This window comes from Salvelinus fontinalis, unplaced genomic scaffold (assembly GCF_029448725.1).
Source record: "Salvelinus fontinalis isolate EN_2023a unplaced genomic scaffold, ASM2944872v1 scaffold_0226, whole genome shotgun sequence".
Lineage (NCBI taxonomy): Eukaryota > Metazoa > Chordata > Actinopteri > Salmoniformes > Salmonidae > Salvelinus > Salvelinus fontinalis.
In genome coordinates, this window is record NW_026600435.1 from 218,967 (window position 1) to 242,862 (window position 23,896).

General features: G+C 42.9%; 1 pseudogene; it reads right to left on the reverse strand.

The window, feature by feature from the left end:
- Positions 1-22,826, reverse strand: part of LOC129844771 (haloacid dehalogenase-like hydrolase domain-containing 5) — a 38,913-nt pseudogene extending 16,087 nt beyond the window's left edge.
- Positions 22,827-23,896: the final 1,070 nt, after the last annotated feature.

The following is a 23,896-nucleotide window of genomic DNA, read 5'->3' on the forward strand; positions in this document are numbered from 1 at the left end:
TCTGGACGACAAGCCCCAGGCTGAAGCAGTAGGCCAAACCTTTATATGGAGGCCAAGCCCCAGGCTGAAGCAGTAGGCCAAACCTTTATCTGGACGCCAAGCCCCAGGCTGAAGCATTAGGCCAAACCTTTATCTGGACGCCAAGCCCCAGGCTGAAGCAGTAGGCCAAACCTTTATCTGGACGACAAGCCCCAGGCTGAAGCAGTAGGCCAAACCTTTATCTGGACGACAAGCCCCAGGCTGAAGCAGTAGGCCAAACCTTTATCTGGATAACAAGCCCCAGGCGGAAGCAGTAGGCCAAACCTTTATCTGGACGACAAGCCCCAGGCTGAAGCAGTAGGCCAAACCTTTATCTGGACGACAAGCCCCAGGCTGAAGCAGTAGGCCAAACCTTTATCTGGATAACAAGCCCCAGGCGGAAGCAGTAGGCCAAACCTTTATCTGGACGACAAGCCCCAGGCTGAAGCAGTAGGCCAAACCTTTATCTGGACAACAACATCATCTGCTCTTATCGTCATCGGTGCACTATTATTGTATACGCTCTCATTACTGTCCCTGGACCTGCCAGGCTGTCACCCAGTAATCACAGAGACCTTGAATATATGGGGAGCAGATGAACCAGGGATACAAAACACAACCAGCTGTACAGCCATGTGATCTTACTGATTAACATAGAACTACCTCTCTAAGAAAGACTAAAGGCTTTGATTGATGTTTTATATGTCGATAGTTTTTTAGTAAGCTACTCACACTGGCTGAGTAACTATATACATCTGGTGATAATGGCACAGTGAAACAGAGTTAGAAGTGATTAGACAGATACTTGTTAGCGATATCCAGTACAGGTCCTTGTCCTGACACCAGAACACATTTCTCATGGTACTTCGTGAACATCCTGAGAGGACTGTGAGACAGCATCACCTGGTTCTGGGAGATCTACAAGAGACACAAAAGACACAACACAGAGTTATCAAACAGAGTGACTGTTGCAGTCTACTGGATTGGCTGCTGCCTGAAACCACCTTCAGTATAAAGTGAGAATGATAATGATTCTAGGTCAGGTGATAGACACTATGAGAACATCCAGACAGTTTTACATGAATGCTGTTTGCACTTCTCAGTTCAGACCTCCAGATGAATTAGCATGCTGTAAGAGACATGAAACATGAGCCTGGCTTGTAGGTACTTCCAGGGCCAGGGTTAGGGGTTAGACTTCCAGGTTAAGGTTGGACTCCCAGGGGTTAGGGGTTAGACTCCCAGGGTTAGGGGTTAGACTTACAGGTTAAGGTTAGACTCCCAGGGTTAGGGGTTAGACTCCCAGGGTTAGGGGTTAGACTCCCAGGGTTAGGGGTTAGACTCCCAGGGTTAGGGGGTTAAACTCCCAGGGTTAGGGGTTAATTTCCCAGGGTTAGGGGTTAAACTCCCAGGGTTAGACTCCCAGGGTTAGGGGTTAGACTCCCAGGGTTAGGGGTTAAACTCCCAGGGTTTATGGTTAAACTCCCAGGGTTTATGGTTAAACTCCCAGGGTTTGAGGTTGGACTCCCAGGGTTTGAGGTTGGACTCCCAGGGTTTAAGGTTAAACTCCCAGGGTTTGAGGTTGGACTCCCAGGGTTTGAGGTTGGACTCCCAGGGTTTGAGGTTGGACTCCCAGGGTTTAAGGTTAAACTCCCAGGGTTTGAGGTTGGACTCCCAGGGTTTGAGGTTGGACTCCCAGGGTTTAAGGTTAAACTCCCAGGGTTTGAGGTTGGACTCCCAGGGTTTAAGGTTAAACTCCCAGGGTTTGAGGTTGGACTCCCAGGGTTTGAGGTTGGACTCCCAGGGTTTGAGGTTGGACTCCCAGGGTTTAAGGTTAAACTCCCAGGGTTTGAGGTTGGACTCCCAGGGTTTGAGGTTGGACTCCCAGGGTTTAAGGTTAAACTCCCAGGGTTTGAGGTTGGACTCCCAGGGTTTGAGGTTGGACTCCCAGGGTTTAAGGTTAAACTCCCAGGGTTTGAGGTTGGACTCCCAGGGTTTAAGGTTAAACTCCCAGGGTTTGAGGTTGGACTCCCAGGGTTTGAGGTTGGACTCACAGGGTTTAAGGTTAAACTCCCAGGGTTTGAGGTTGGACTCCCAGGGTTTAAGGTTAAACTCCCAGGGTTTGAGGTTGGACTCCCAGGGTTTGAGGTTAAACTCCCAGGGTTTGAGGTTGGACTCCCAGGGTTTAAGGTTAAACTCCCAGGGTTTGAGGTTGGACTCCCAGGGTTTAAGGTTAAACTCCCAGGGTTTGAGGTTGGACTCCCCGGGTTTGAGGTTGGACTCCCAGGGTTTGAGGTTGGACTCCCAGGGTTTGAGGTTGGACTCCCCGGGTTTGAGGTTGGACTCACACGGTTTGAGGTTGGACTCCCACGGTTAGACTCCCAGGGTTAGATTCCCAGGGTTAGGGGTTAGACTCCCAGGGTTAGACTCCCAGGGTTAGGGGTTAAACTCCCAGAGTTTGATGTTGGACTCCCAAGGTTAGGGTTAAAGGTAAGAGGGTTAGGGTTAAAGGTAAGAGGGTTAGGGGTCAGCAGTTAGGGTTAGACTCACATGACAAGGGGTTAGGGTTAGAGGTCAGAGGTTAGGGTTAGTAGTCAGAGGTTAAGGTTAGGGGTCAGAGGTTAGGGTTGGACTCCCAGGGTTAGTAGACAGAGGTTAGGGTTAGGGTTGGTCTCACAGGTTTAGTAGTCAGAGGTTAGGGGTCAGAGGTTAGGATTAGGGTTGAACTCCCAGAGTTAGTAGTCAGAGGTTAAGGTTAAGGGTCAGAGGCTAGGTGTGGACTCCCAGGGTTAGTAGTCAGAGGTTAGGGTTGGACTCACAGGTTTAGTAGTCAGAGTTTAGGGTTAGGGGTCAGAGGTTAAGGTTAGGGTTGGACTCCCAGGGTTAGGGGTCAGAGGTTAAGGTTAGGGTTGGACTCACAGGCACTCCCAGCGTTAGGGGTCAGAGGTTAAGGTTAGGGTTGGACTCACAGGCACTCCCAGTATTTGAGACAGTTGATCAGCCTTCTTCTGACGGAGACAGTTTCCAGCGTTGGTGACGAACACCACAGGAACCAAGAACTGTCCTCTGGAGTCCACCAACTTCTGGAAGGCCTTCTTAGCGGCTGGAATAGGAGTCTTCCCCCGGACCAGCACCCCATCGATGTCAAACAGTAGACCGAACCCTGGCTGGATCTAGAGCACAGGAGGATCAGAGACAATTCTGACAAAGGCATTGGACAAACCATATGACAAATACTGTACAACCATTCTTTCCATTTCAGCTGTGTTTTTTTAGTTGGGATTAATTTAGTTTTTACATTTCAGGTGTTGTCACACACAAACCATCCATGCGTGGCATCACAGCAAAACGGCAAGATCTGGTCAGACAGACCCAGACAGACCCAGACAGACCCAGACAGACCCAGACAGACCCAGACAGACCCAGACAGACCCAGACAGACCCACCCAAACCGGCACTGCAAAGAATAATAGAGGATTCTCTGAGCATAATACTAAACAATGTTTTACAGCTGTATTAACCAGCATCATCCCAGCTTTATAAACCAGCATCATCCCAGCTTTATAAACCAGCATCATCCCAGCTTTATAAACCAGCATCATCCCAGCTTTATGAACCAGCATCATCCCAGTTTATAAACCAGCATCATCCCAGCTTTATGAACCAGCATCATCCCAGCTTTATGAACCAGAATCATCCCAGCTTTATGAACCAGCATCATCCCAGCTTTATGAACCAGCATCATCCCAGCTTTATGAACCAGAATCATCCCAGCTTTATGAACCAGCATCATCCCAGCTTTATGAACCAGCATCATCCCAGCTTTATGAACCAGCATCATCCCAGCTTTATGAACCAGCATCATCCCAGCTTTATGAACCAGCATCATCCCAGCTTTATGAACCAGCATCATCCCAGCTTTATAAACCAGCATCATCCCAGCTTTATGAACCAGCATCATCCCAGCTTTATGAACCAGCATCATCCCAGCTTTATGAACCAGCATCATCCCAGCTTTATGAACCAGCATCATCCCAGCTTTATGAACCAGCATCATCCCAGCTTTATGAACCAGCATCATTCCAGCTTTATGAACCAGCTTTATGAACCAGCATCATCCCAGATTTATGAACCAGCATCATCCCAGCTTTATGAACCAGCATCATCCCAGCTTTATGAACCAGCATCATCCCAATTCCCACATTAGCCACGAACCCCCCGGTGGCTTTGTGTCTGTCAGTGTTTTGATAAGAACGCTTTCCCCTCCATCTGTTTCACTTGAGGATTATTAAGAACTAACATCCGTCCTCTTTCCCAGGGGAGCACTTGTCTCTCAGTTAAGATCACACACACACACACACACACACACACACACACACACACACACACACACACACACACACACACACACACACACACACACACACACACACACACACACACACACACACACACACACACACACACACACACACACACACGTCATTCCACCCTGACCAACATCAGCCACCCTGACTCAACAATGTATTTCATAATTAGATTATGGATAAGGCTCAAATTCCTCAAAATATAGAAATTATATAAAAGCCAGAATGATCAAGCAATAAACACAACATTATAATTTGTCCCAGTAGAATGATGTTGTTTCTGCTCTGAGAACAGTGTGTCCAGATCAGAGCAGAGCACGATTAGGTGGATGGTGGTAGCAGGCTGGAGGAAGGATCATCACACACTTCCTCCTGAATTAACCTCTGACCTCTTGAGGTGACCTGGTAGCAGGAAGGAGGCAGTCAGGCAGGCAAGGGGCACGAGTAAATATCCACAGTACATCACCACACCACTACATATCTACATCACCACACCACTACATATCCACAATACATCACCACACCACTACATATCTACATCACCACACCACTACATATCTACATCACCACACCACTACATATCTACAGTACATCACCACACCACTACATATCTACATCACCACACCATTACATATCTACAGTACATCACCACACCACTACATATCTACATCACCACACCACTACATATCTACAGTACATCACCACAACACTACATATCTACATCACCACACCACTACATATCTACAGTACATCACCACACCACTACATATCTACAGTACATCACCACACCACTACATATCTACATCACCACACCACTACATATCTACAGTACATCACCACACCACTACATATCCACAGTACATCACCACACCACTACATATCTACATCACCACACCACTACATATCTACATCACCACACCACTACATATCTACAGTACATCACCACACCACTACATATCTACATCACCACACCACTACATATCTACAGTACATCACCACACCACTACATATCTACAGTACATCACCACACCACTACATATCTACAGTACATCACCACACCACTACATATCTACAGTACATCACCACACCACTACATATCTACAGTACATCACCACACCACTACATATCTACAGTACATCACCACACCACTACATATCTACAGTACATCACCACACCACTACATATCTACAGTACATCACCACACCACTACATATCTACAGTACATCACCACACCACTACATATCTACATCACCACACCACTACATATCTACAGTACATCACCACACCACTACATATCCACAGTACATCACCACACCACTACATATCTACAGTACATCACCACACCACTACATATCTACAGTACATCACCACACCACTACATATCTACATCACCACACCACTACATATCTACAGTACATCACCACACCACTACATATCTACATCACCACACCACTACATATCTACATCACCACACCACTACATATCTACATCACCACACCACTACATATCTACAGTACCTCACCACACCACTACATATCTACAGTACATCACCACACCACTACATATCTACATCACCACACCACTACATATCTACAGTACATCACCACACCACTACATATCTACAGTACATCACCACACCACTACATATCTACAATACATCACCACACCACTACATATCTACAGTACATCACCACACCACTACATATCTACATCACCACACCACTACATATCTACATCACCACACCACTACATATCTACAGTACATCACCACACCACTACATATCTACATCACCACACCACTACATATCTACAGTACATCACCACACCACTACATATCTACAGTACATCACCACACCACTACATATCTACATCACCACACCATTACATATCTACAGTACATCACCACACCACTACATATCTACATCACCACACCACTACATATCTACAGTACATCACCACACCACTACATATCTACAGTACATCACCACACCACTACATATCTACATCACCACACCATTACATATCTACAGTACATCACCACACCACTACATATCTACAGTACATCACCACACCACTACATATCTACAGTACATCACCACACCACTACATATCTACATCACCACACCACTACATATCTACAGTACATCACCACACCACTACATATCTACAGTACATCACCACACCACTACATATCCACAGTACATCACCACACCACTACATATCTACAGTACATCACCACACCACTACATATCTACAGTACATCACCACACCACTACATATCTACAGTACATCACCACACCACTACATATCTACAGTACATCACCACACCACTACATATCTACATCATCACACCACTACATATCTACAGTACATCACCACACCACTACATATCCACAGTACATCACCACACCACTACATATCTACATCACCACACCACTACATATCTACATCACCACACCACTACATATCTACAGTACATCACCACACCACTACATATCTACAGTACATCACCACACCACTACATATCTACAGTACATCACCACACCACTACATATCTACAGTACATCACCACACCACTACATATCTACAGTACATCACCACACCACTACATATCTACAGTACATCACCACACCACTACATATCTACAGTACATCACCACACCACTACATATCTACATCACCACACCACTACATATCTACAGTACATCACCACACCACTACATATCTACAGTACATCACCACACCACTACATATCTACAGTACATCACCACACCACTACATATCTACAGTACATCACCACACCACTACATATCTACAGTACATCACCACACCACTACATATCTACAGTACATCACCACACCACTACATATCTACAGTACATCACCACACCACTACATATCTACAGTACATCACCACACCACTACATATCTACATCACCACACCACTACATATCTACAGTACATCACCACACCACTACATATCTACAGTACATCACCACACCACTACATATCTACAGTACATCACCACACCACTACATATCTACAGTACATCACCACACCACTACATATCTACAGTACATCACCACACCACTACATATCCACAGTACATCACCACACCACTACATATCTACATCACCACACCACTACATATCTACAGTACATCACCACACCACTACATATCTACATCACCACACCACTACATATCTACAGTACATCACCACACCACTACATATCCACAGTACATCACCACACCACTACATATCCACAGTACATCACCACACCACTACATATCTACATCACCACACCACTACATATCTACAGTACATCACCACACCACTACATATCTACAGTACATCACCACACCACTACATATCTACAGTACATCACCACACCACTACATATCTACAGTACATCACCACACCACTACATATCTACAGTACATCACCACACCACTACATATCTACAGTACATCACCACACCACTACATATCTACATCACCACACCATTACATATCTACATCACCACACCACTACATATCTACAGTACATCACCACACCACTACATATCTACATCACCACACCACTACATATCTACAGTACATCACCACACCACTACATATCTACATCACCACACCACTACATATCTACAGTACATCACCACACCACTACATATCTACATCACCACACCACTACATATCTACAGTACATCACCACACCACTACATATCTACATCACCACACCACTACATATCTACAGTACATCACCACACCACTACATATCTACAGTACATCACCACACCACTACATATCTACAGTACATCACCACACCACTACATATCTACAGTACATCACCACACCACTACATATCTACAGTACATCACCACACCACTACATATCTACAGTACATCACCACACCACTACATATCTACAGTACATCACCACACCACTACATATCTACAGTACATCACCACACCACTACATATCTACAGTACATCACCACACCACTACATATCTACATCACCACACCACTACATATCTACATCACCACACCACTACATATCTACAGTACATCACCACACCACTACATATCTACAGTACATCACCACACCACTACATATCTACATCACCACACCACTACATATCTACAGTACATCACCACACCACTACATATCTACAGTACATCACCACACCACTACATATCTACAGTACATCACCACACCACTACATATCTACAGTACATCACCACACCACTACATATCTACAGTACATCACCACACCACTACATATCTACAGTACATCACCACACCACTACATATCTACAGTACATCACCACACCACTACATATCTACAGTACATCACCACACCACTACATATCTACAGTACATCACCACACCACTACATATCTACAGTACATCACCACACCACTACATATCCACAGTACATCACCACATCACTACATATCTACATCACCACACCACTACATATCTACATCACCACACCACTACATATCTATATCACCACACCACTACATATCTACATCACCACACCACTACATATCTACATCACCACACCACTACATATCTACAGTACCTCACCACACCACTACATATCTACAGTACATCACCACACCACTACATATCCACAGTACATCACCACATCACTACATATCTACATCACCACACCATTACATATCTACAGTACATCACCACACCACTACATATCTACATCACCACACCACTACATATCTACATCACCACACCACTACATATCTACATCACCACACCACTACATATCCACAGTACATCACCACACCACTACATATCCACAGTACATCACCACACCACTACATATCTACATCACCACACCACTACATATCTACAGTACATCACCACAACACTACATATCTACATCACCACACCACTACATATCTACAGTACATCACCACACCACTACATATCTACAGTACATCACCACACCACTACATATCTACAGTACATCACCACACCACTACATATCTACAGTACATCACCACACCACTACATATCTACATCACCACACCACTACATATCTACAGTACATCACCACACCACTACATATCCACAGTACATCACCACACCACTACATATCTACAGTACATCACCACACCACTACATATCTACAGTACATCACCACACCACTACATATCTACATCACCACACCACTACATATCCACAGTACATCACCACATCACTACATATCTACATCACCACACCACTACATATCTACAGTACATCACCACACCACTACATATCTACATCACCACACCACTACATATCTACAGTACATCACCACACCACTACATATCTACATCACCACACCACTACATATCTACATCACCACACCACTACATATCTACAGTACATCACCACACCACTACATATCACAGTACATCACCACACCACTACATATCTACAGTACATCACCACACCACTACATATCTACATCACCACACCACTACATATCTACAGTACATCACCACACCACTACATATCTACATCACCACACCACTACATATCTACAGTACATCACCACACCACTACATATCTACATCACCACACCACTACATATCTACAGTACATCACCACACCACTACATATCTACAGTACATCACCACACCACTACATATCTACAGTACATCACCACACCACTACATATCTACAGTACATCACCACACCACTACATATCTACAGTACATCACCACACCACTACATATCTACAGTACACACCACACCACTACATATCTACAGTACATCACCACACCACTACATATCTACAGTACATCACCACACCACTACATATCTACAGTACATCACCACACCACTACATATCTACAGTACATCACCACACCACTACATATCTACAGTACATCACCACACCACTACATATCACAGTACATCACCACACCACTACATATCTACAGTACATCACCACACCACTACATATCTACAGTACATCACCACACCACTACATATCTACATCACCACACCACTACATATCTACAGTACATCACCACACCACTACATATCTACAGTACATCACCACACCACTACATATCCACAGTACATCACCACACCACTACATATCTACATCACCACACCACTACATATCTACAGTACATCACCACACCACTACATATCTACATCACCACACCACTACATATCTACAGTACATCACCACACCACTACATATCTACAGTACATCACCACACCACTACATATCTACAGCACCACACCACTACATATCTACAGTACATCACCACACCACTACATATCTACATCACCACACCACTACATATCTACAGTACATCACCACACCACTACATATCACAGTACATCACCACACCACTACATATCTACAGTACATCACCACACCACTACATATCTACAGTACATCACCACACCACTACATATCTACATCACCACACCACTACATATCTACAGTACATCACCACACCACTACATATCTACATCACCACACCACTACATATCTACATCACCACACCACTACATATCTACATCACCACACCACTACATATCTACAGTACATCACCACACCACTACATATCTACAGTACATCACCACACCACTACATATCTACATCACCACACCACTACATATCTACAGTACATCACCACACCACTACATATCTACAGTACATCACCACACCACTACATATCTACAGTACATCACCACACCACTACATATCTACAGTACATCACCACACCACTACATATCTACATCACCACACCACTACATATCCAGTACATCACCACACCACTACATATCTACAGTACATCACCACACCACTACATATCTACAGTACATCACCACACCACTACATATCTACAGTACATCACCACACCACTACATATCTACAGTACATCACCACACCACTACATATCTACATCACCACACCACTACATATCTACAGTACATCACCACACCACTACATATCTACATCACCACACCACTACATATCTACAGTACATCACCACACCACTACATATCTACAGTACATCACCACACCACTACATATCTACAGTACATCACCACACCACTACATATCAGTACATCACCACACCACTACATATCTACAGTACATCACCACACCACTACATATCTACAGTACATCACCACACCACTACATATCTACAGTACATCACCACACCACTACATATCTACATCACCACACCACTACATATCTACAGTACATCACCACACCACTACATATCTACAGTACATCACCACACCACTACATATCTACAGTACATCACCACACCACTACATATCTACAGTACATCACCACACCACTACATATCTACAGTACATCACCACACCACTACATATCTACAGTACATCACCACACCACTACATATCTACAGTACATCACCACACCACTACATATCTACATCACCACACCACTACATATCTACAGTACATCACCACACCACTACATATCTACAGTACATCACCACACCACTACATATCTACATCACCACACCACTACATATCTACATCACCACACCACTACATATCTACAGTACATCACCACACCACTACATATCTACAGTACATCACCACACCACTACATATCTACAGTACATCACCACACCACTACATATCTACAGTACATCACCACACCACTACATATCTACAGTACATCACCACACCACTACATATCTACAGTACATCACCACACCACTACATATCTACAGTACATCACCACACCACTACATATCTACATCACCACACCACTACATATCTACAGTACATCACCACACCACTACATATCTACAGTACATCACCACACCACTACATATCTACAGTACATCACCACACCACTACATATCTACAGTACATCACCACACCACTACATATCTACAGTACATCACCACACCACTACATATCTACAGTACATCACCACACCACTACATATCTACAGTACATCACCACACCACTACATATCTACAGTACATCACCACACCACTACATATCTACATCACCACACCACTACATATCTACAGTACATCACCACACCACTACATATCTACAGTACATCACCACACCACTACATATCTACAGTACATCACCACACCACTACATATCTACAGTACATCACCACACCACTACATATCTACAGTACATCACCACACCACTACATATCTACAGTACATCACCACACCACTACATATCTACATCACCACACCACTACATATCTACAGTACATCACCACACCACTACATATCTACATCACCACACCACTACATATCTACAGTACATCACCACACCACTACATATCTACAGTACATCACCACACCACTACATATCTACAGTACATCACCACACCACTACATATCTACATCACCACACCACTACATATCTACAGTACATCACCACACCACTACATATCTACAGTACATCACCACACCACTACATATCTACAGTACATCACCACACCACTACATATCTACAGTACATCACCACACCACTACATATCTACAGTACATCACCACACCACTACATATCTACAGTACATCACCACACCACTACATATCTACATCACCACACCACTACATATCTACATCACCACACCACTACATATCTACAGTACATCACCACACCACTACATATCTACATCACCACACCACTACATATCTACAGTACATCACCACACCACTACATATCTACATCACCACACCACTACATATCTACAGTACATCACCACACCACTACATATCTACATCACCACACCACTACATATCTACAGTACATCACCACACCACTACATATCTACATCACCACACCACTACATATCTACAGTACATCACCACACCACTACATATCTACAGTACATCACCACACCACTACATATCTACAGTACATCACCACACCACTACATATCTACAGTACATCACCACACCACTACATATCTACAGTACATCACCACACCACTACATATCTACAGTACATCACCACACCACTACATATCTACATCACCACACCACTACATATCTACAGTACATCACCACACCACTACATATCTACAGTACATCACCACACCACTACATATCTACAGTACATCACCACACCACTACATATCTACATCACCACACCACTACATATCTACATCACCACACCACTACATATCTACAGTACATCACCACACCACTACATATCTACAGTACATCACCACACCACTACATATCTACATCACCACACCACTACATATCTACAGTACATCACCACACCACTACATATCTACAGTACATCACCACACCACTACATATCTACAGTACATCACCACACCACTACATATCTACAGTACATCACCACACCACTACATATCTACAGTACATCACCACACCACTACATATCTACAGTACATCACCACACCACTACATATCTACAGTACATCACCACACCACTACATATCTACAGTACATCACCACACCACTACATATCTACAGTACATCACCACACCACTACATATCTACAGTACATCACCACACCACTACATATCCACAGTACATCACCACATCACTACATATCTACATCACCACACCACTACATATCTACATCACCACACCACTACATATCTATATCACCACACCACTACATATCTACATCACCACACCACTACATATCTACATCACCACACCACTACATATCTACAGTACCTCACCACACCACTACATATCTACAGTACATCACCACACCACTACATATCCACAGTACATCACCACATCACTACATATCTACATCACCACACCATTACATATCTACAGTACATCACCACACCACTACATATCTACATCACCACACCACTACATATCTACATCACCACACCACTACATATCTACATCACCACACCACTACATATCCACAGTACATCACCACACCACTACATATCCACAGTACATCACCACACCACTACATATCTACATCACCACACCACTACATATCTACAGTACATCACCACAACACTACATATCTACATCACCACACCACTACATATCTACAGTACATCACCACACCACTACATATCTACAGTACATCACCACACCACTACATATCTACAGTACATCACCACACCACTACATATCTACAGTACATCACCACACCACTACATATCTACATCACCACACCACTACATATCTACAGTACATCACCACACCACTACATATCCACAGTACATCACCACACCACTACATATCTACAGTACATCACCACACCACTACATATCTACAGTACATCACCACACCACTACATATCTACATCACCACACCACTACATATCCACAGTACATCACCACATCACTACATATCTACATCACCACACCACTACATATCTACAGTACATCACCACACCACTACATATCTACATCACCACACCACTACATATCTACAGTACATCACCACACCACTACATATCTACATCACCACAACACTACATATCTACATCACCACACCACTACATATCTACAGTACATCACCACACCACTACATATCAACAGTACATCACCACACCACTACATATCTACAGTACATCACCACACCACTACATATCTACATCACCACACCACTACATATCTACAGTACATCACCACACCACTACATATCTACATCACCACACCACTACATATCTACAGTACATCACCACACCACTACATATCTACATCACCACACCACTACATATCATCAGTACATCACCACACCACTACATATCTACAGTACATCACCACACCACTACATATCTACAGTACATCACCACACCACTACATATCTACAGTACATCACCACACCACTACATATCTACAGTACATCACCACACCACTACATATCTACATCACCACACCACTACATATCTACAGTACATCACCACACCACTACATATCTACAGTACATCACCACACCACTACATATCTACAGTACATCACCACACCACTACATATCTACATCACCACACCACTACATATCTACATCACCACACCACTACATATCTACAGTACATCACCACACCACTACATATCTACAGTACATCACCACACCACTACATATCTACAGTACATCACCACACCACTACATATCTACATCACCACACCACTACATATCTACAGTACATCACCACACCACTACATATCTACATCACCACACCACTACATATCACAGTACATCACCACACCACTACATATCTACATCACCACACCACTACATATCTACAGTACATCACCACACCACTACATATCTACAGTACATCACCACACCACTACATATCTACATCACCACACCACTACATATCTACAGTACATCACCACACCACTACATATCTACATCACCACACCACTACATATCTACAGTACATCACCACACCACTACATATCTACAGTACATCACCACACCACTACATATCTACAGTACATCACCACACCACTACATATCTACAGTACATCACCACACCACTACATATCTACATCACCACACCACTACATATCTACAGTACATCACCACACCACTACATATCACAGTACATCACCACACCACTACATATCTACAGTACATCACCACACCACTACATATCTACAGTACATCACCACACCACTACATATCTACATCACCACACCACTACATATCTACAGTACATCACCACACCACTACATATCTACATCACCACACCACTACATATCTACAGTACATCACCACACCACTACATATCTACATCACCACACCACTACATATCTACAGTACATCACCACACCACTACATATCTACATCACCACAACACTACATATCTACATCACCACACCACTACATATCTACAGTACATCACCACACCACTACATATCCACAGTACATCACCACACCACTACATATCTACAGTACATCACCACACCACTACATATCTACATCACCACACCACTACATATCTACAGTACATCACCACACCACTACATATCTACATCACCACACCACTACATATCTACAGTACATCACCACACCACTACATATCTACATCACCACACCACTACATATCTACAGTACATCACCACACCACTACATATCTACAGTACATCACCACACCACTACATATCTACAGTACATCACCACACCACTACATATCTACAGTACATCACCACACCACTACATATCTACAGTACATCACCACACCACTACATATCTACATCACCACACCACTACATATCTACAGTACATCACCACACCACTACATATCTACAGTACATCACCACACCACTACATATCTACAGTACATCACCACACCACTACATATCTACAGTACATCACCACACCAGTACATATCTACAGTACATCACCACTACATATCCACAGTACATCACCACACCACTACATATCTACAGTACATCACCACACCACTACATATCTACAGTACATCACCACACCACTACATATCTACATCACCACACCACTACATATCTACAGTACATCACCACACCACTACATATCTACAGTACATCACCACACCACTACATATCTACAGTACATCACCACACCACTACATATCTACATCACCACACCACTACATATCTACAGTACATCACCACACCACTACATATCTACATCACCACACCACTACATATCTACAGTACATCACCACACCACTACATATCTACAGTACATCACCACACCACTACATATCTACATCACCACACCACTACATATCTACATCACCACACCACTACATATCTACATCACCACACCACTACATATCTACAGTACATCACCACACCACTACATATCTACAGTACATCACCACACCACTACATATCTACAGTACATCACCACACCACTACATATCTACAGTACATCACCACACCACTACATATCTACATCACCACACCACTACATATCTACATCACCACACCACTACATATCTACATCACCACACCACTACATATCTACAGTACATCACCACACCACTACATATCCACAGTACATCACCACACCACTACATATCTACATCACCACACCACTACATATCTACAGTACATCACCACACCACTACATATCTACATCACCACACCACTACATATCTACAGTACATCACCACACCACTACATATCTACATCACCACACCACTACATATCTACAGTACATCACCACACCACTACATATCTACATCACCACACCACTACATATCTACAGTACATCACCACACCACTACATATCTACAGTACATCACCACACCACTACATATCTACAGTACATCACCACACCACTACATATCTACAGTACATCACCACACCACTACATATCTACAGTACATCACCACACCACTACATATCTACATCACCACACCACTACATATCTACAGTACATCACCACACCACTACATATCCACAGTACATCACCACACCACTACATATCTACAGTACATCACCACACCACTACATATCTACAGTACATCACCACACCACTACATATCTACATCACCACACCACTACATATCCACAGTACATCACCACATCACTACATATCTACATCACCACACCACTACATATCTACAGTACATCACCACACCACTACATATCTACATCACCACACCACTACATATCTACAGTACATCACCACACCACTACATATCTACATCACCACACCACTACATATCTACAGTACATCACCACACCACTACATATCTACATCACCACACCACTACATATCTACATCACCACACCACTACATATCTACAGTACATCACCACACCACTACATATCTACATCACCACACCACTACATATCCACAGTACATCACCACACCACTACATATCTACAGTACATCACCACACCACTACATATCTACAGTACATCACCACACCACTACATATCTACAGTACATCACCACACCACTACATATCTACATCACCACACCACTACATATCTACAGTACATCACCACACCACTACATATCTACAGTACATCACCACACCACTACATATCTACAGTACATCACCACACCACTACATATCTACAGTACATCACCACACCACTACATATCTACAGTACATCACCACACCACTACATATCCACAGTACATCACCACACCACTACATATCTACAGTACATCACCACACCACTACATATCTACAGTACATCACCACACCACTACATATCTACAGTACATCACCACACCACTACATATCTACAGTACATCACCACACCACTACATATCTACAGTACATCACCACACCACTACATATCTACATCACCACACCACTACATATCTACAGTACCTCACCACACCACTACATATCTACAGTACATCACCACACCACTACATATCCACAGTACATCACCACACCACTACATATCTACATCACCACACCACTACATATCCACAGTACATCACCACACCACTACATATCTACATCACCACACCACTACATATCTACAGTACATCACCACACCACTACATATCTATAGTACATCACCACACCACTACATATCTACATCACCACACCACTACATATCTACATCACCACACCACTACATATCTACAGTACATCACCACACCACTACATATCTACAGTACATCACCACACCACTACATATCTACAGTACATCACCACACCACTACATATCTACAGTACATCACCACACCACTACATATCTACAGTACATCACCACACCACTACATATCTACAGTACATCACCACACCACTACATATCTACAGTACATCACCACACCACTACATATCCACAGTACATCACCACACCACTACATATCTACAGTACATCACCACACCACTACATATCTACAGTACATCACCACACCACTACATATCTACAGTACATCACCACACCACTACATATCTACATCACCACACCACTACATATCTACAGTACATCACCACACCACTACATATCCACAGTACATCACCACACCACTACATATCTACAGTACATCACCACACCACTACATATCTACAGTACATCACCACACCACTACATATCTACATCACCACACCACTACATATCTACAGTACATCACCACACCACTACATATCCACAGTACATCACCACACCACTACATATCTACAGTACATCACCACACCACTACATATCTACAGTACATCACCACACCACTACATATCTACATCACCACACCACTACATATCTACATCACCACACCACTACATATCTACAGTACATCACCACACCACTACATATCTACAGTACATCACCACACCACTACATATCTACATCACCACACCACTACATATCTACAGTACATCACCACACCACTACATATCTACATCACCACACCACTACATATCTACAGTACATCACCACACCACTACATATCTACAGTACATCACCACACCACTACATATCCACAGTACATCACCACACCACTACATATCTACATCACCACACCACTACATATCTACATCACCACACCACTACATATCTACAGTACATCACCACACCACTACATATCTACATCACCACACCACTACATATCTACATCACCACACCACTACATATCTACATCACCACACCACTACATATCCACAGTACATCACCACACCACTACATATCTACATCACCACACCACTACATATCTACAGTACATCACCACACCACTACATATCTACATCACCACACCACTACATATCTACATCACCACACCACTACATATCTACAGTACATCACCACACCACTACATATCCACAGTACATCACCACACCACTACATATCTACATCACCACACCATTACATATCTACAGTACATCACCACACCACTACATATCTACATCACCACACCACTACATATCTACAGTACATCACCACACCACTACATATCTACAGTACCTCACCACACCACTACATATCCACAGTACATCACCACACCACTACATATCCACAGTACATCACCACACCACTACATATCTACATCACCACACCACTACATATCTACATCACCACACCACTACATATCTACAGTACATCACCACACCACTACATATCTACATCACCACACCACTACATATCTACAGTACATCACCACACCACTACATATCTACAGTACATCACCACACCACTACATATCTACAGTACATCACCACACCACTACATATCTACAGTACATCACCACACCACTACATATCTACAGTACATCACCACACCACTACATATCTACAGTACATCACCACACCACTACATATCTACAGTACATCACCACACCACTACATATCCACAGTACATCACCACACCACTACATATCTACAGTACATCACCACACCACTACATATCTACATCATCACACCACTACATATCTACAGTACATCACCACACCACTACATATCTACAGTACATCACCACACCACTACATATCTACATCACCACACCACTACATATCCACAGTACATCACCACACCACTACATATCTACATCACCACACCACTACATATCTACATCACCACACCACTACATATCTACAGTACATCACCACACCACTACATATCTACATCACCACACCACTACATATCTACATCACCACACCACTACATATCTACATCACCACACCACTACATATCCACAGTACATCACCACACCACTACATATCTACATCACCACACCACTACATATCTACAGTACATCACCACACCACTACATATCTACATCACCACACCACTACATATCTACAGTACATCACCACACCACTACATATCTACATCACCACACCACTACATATCTACAGTACATCACCACACCACTACATATCTAAAAAGGCAAACTCAGCTCCATCATTCATTGAATCAGATGGCTCATTCATCACAAAACCCACTGATATTGCCAACTAATTTAATGACTTTTTGTTAGTGGAATTAAATAATTCCTCTAATGTACTCATTAATTAAATTCAATCTGTCTATTTATAAGAATTTGTAAGATACTTATTAACATAAAATAGACAGGATACAGTCTTATTAAAATTAGATAATAGTATTTATTCTCGCAGCACGCTACCATTTGACCATAACCAACAGTTTATATACATGATATGACGTCATAGGTTACAGAATAAATCTCCCCGTCCTGGCCTATATAAAATAGGTTAAAAAGTTAATTCCAACTTCCCAGCGCACACATGTAACAGTTGTAACTTTACGTCGTCCCCTCGCCCCGACACGGGCGCGAACCAGGGACCCTCTGCACACACCAACAACAGTCAACCACGAAGCGGCGTTACCCATCGCTCCACAAAGGCCGCGGCCCTTGCAAAGCAAGGGACAACCCTACTTAAAGTCTCAGAGCAAGTGACGTAACTGATTGAAATGCTACTAGCGCGTACCCGCTAACTAGCTAGCCATTTCACATCCGTTACACTCACATGACACACAATATAATCTATCCTCCTGAAGGCTCACTATAATTTATTACCACTTCAGCAGACAACTCAAGATAATGGAAGACCTAAAAAGTTAACCACACTTTATCTAAACATCTCAGGGCTAAGTTGAGTCAGTTCAACCATAGTTTAACGACCTTTTCTGCTTACTTTACAACCCACAACACAAATCTCTTTTCACCAGGCGTGCAGAGTTCAATTAGTTATAGTTTTATCTAAAGCTAGAAATTGTTTTAATTATTTATTAACAAAATGCAGTCAATGTAAATATTCAAGCTATTCATAAACAGTTAATGCATGGAGAATACTGTTTTTACCCTCAGTCTTGCTGGCTGCTGCAAACGCTTAGTTATTGTAACCTACAGACCAGAGATCTATTATTCAGAGGCCAGTTGAATTAAACACTTCGAAACCCCTAAACGTTCTGGTATCATTACACCGCTATAACCTTATTATATCGATACATTGTATCAACCAAGTACTGCATTAAGATGAGACTGTAGCGTAACAGCACTACCTTGTTAAGTAACCTCGAGGCGCCGCACATCCCACACCTTGTCAGTAGAGTTGCCCGGTCCCCGGGCTGGCTGAGCAGGGTGTTCGCAGCCCGGTGTAGGACATTCAGTGCCTTCATGATTCTGCTGCTCTGCTGTCCAGTTCTCTCCGCTGCCTCCTGTTTCTCTAATTTAGTTGAATCTTGTTCGAACCCTTCATATATCGCTGAAGGCGTGATGTGACGACACAGAGAAGGTGTTCCTACAAACACAGGCGGGGGAACTGTTTTGTTTAGTAGTGGAACGTCAAAGTGATCTTTAGCGGACGCGGGATTACAAGGTCGCCAGGATTCACACGCTGCGCCAATAGACTGGATTCGACGGATTCAAAAACACATTCATGCGTTTTGTACTACACTGTTTTAGATCAATCAAACACATTTGAAAATGTATGAGAGAGCTAACCGGGTCATCCGAGGACAGTGAGGCGCGTTATGCCTGTCATCTGTCAGTTTACTTCTTGAGGACTCCAAAATGCCGCTGGTCCTGAATGGACAAAAATGTGCTTCATAGGAACAACCGTACAGGAACGCAATTGGCCTATCAGGCTACATTATTATTAGGCTACAGCGTTATTAAAGTTCCAGACACACAAACGCAGTATTTATCAATGATTTTAATTTATACAATTTCAATCAAGACATATAACTGTTAATGACTGATTTCAAGTGATCTATAAACCCAAAAGGTGTCTGGTAACTGAGGATGCGGTTTTAGTTTCCCTTAAACCAGCCCTGATGACATGAGACTGACATTTGAAGACTTTGATATCAAGAATGTAAGCCATTTATGTGTCTTGACATTGTCAATACATCTAACAAGAGGATGCAAAGTCCCTCAGACATACTGGAACACAGGGCTAGAACAGGGTTATTCTTCCTCACTAACCACTAGATTAGAACAGGGTTATTCTTCCTCACTAACCACTAGATTAGAACAGGGTTATTCTTCCTCACTAACCACTAGTTTAGAACAGGGTTAGTCTTCCTCACTAACCACTAGATTAGAACAGGGTTATTCTTCCTCACTAACCACTAGATTAGAACAGGGTTATTCTTCCTCACTAACCACTAGATTAGAACAGGGTTATTCTTCCTCACTAACCACTAGATTAGAACAGGGTTATTCTTCCTCACTAACCACTAGATTAGAACAGGGTTATTCTTCCTCACTAACCACTAGATTAGAACAGGGTTATTCTTCCTCACTAACCACTAGTTTAGAACAGGGTTAGTCTTCCTCACTAACCACTAGATTAGAACAGGGTTATTCTTCCTCACTAACCACTAGATTAGAACAGGGTTATTCTTCCTCACTAACCACTAGATTAGAACAGGGTTATTCTTCCTCACTAACCACTAGATTAGAACAGGGTTATTCTTCCTCACTAACCACTAGTTTAGAACAGGGTTAGTCTTCCTCACTAACCACTAGATTAGAACAGGGTTATTCTTCCTCACTAACCACTAGATTAGAACAGGGTTATTCTTCCTCACTAACCACTAGATTAGAACAGGGTTATTCTTCCTCACTAACCACTAG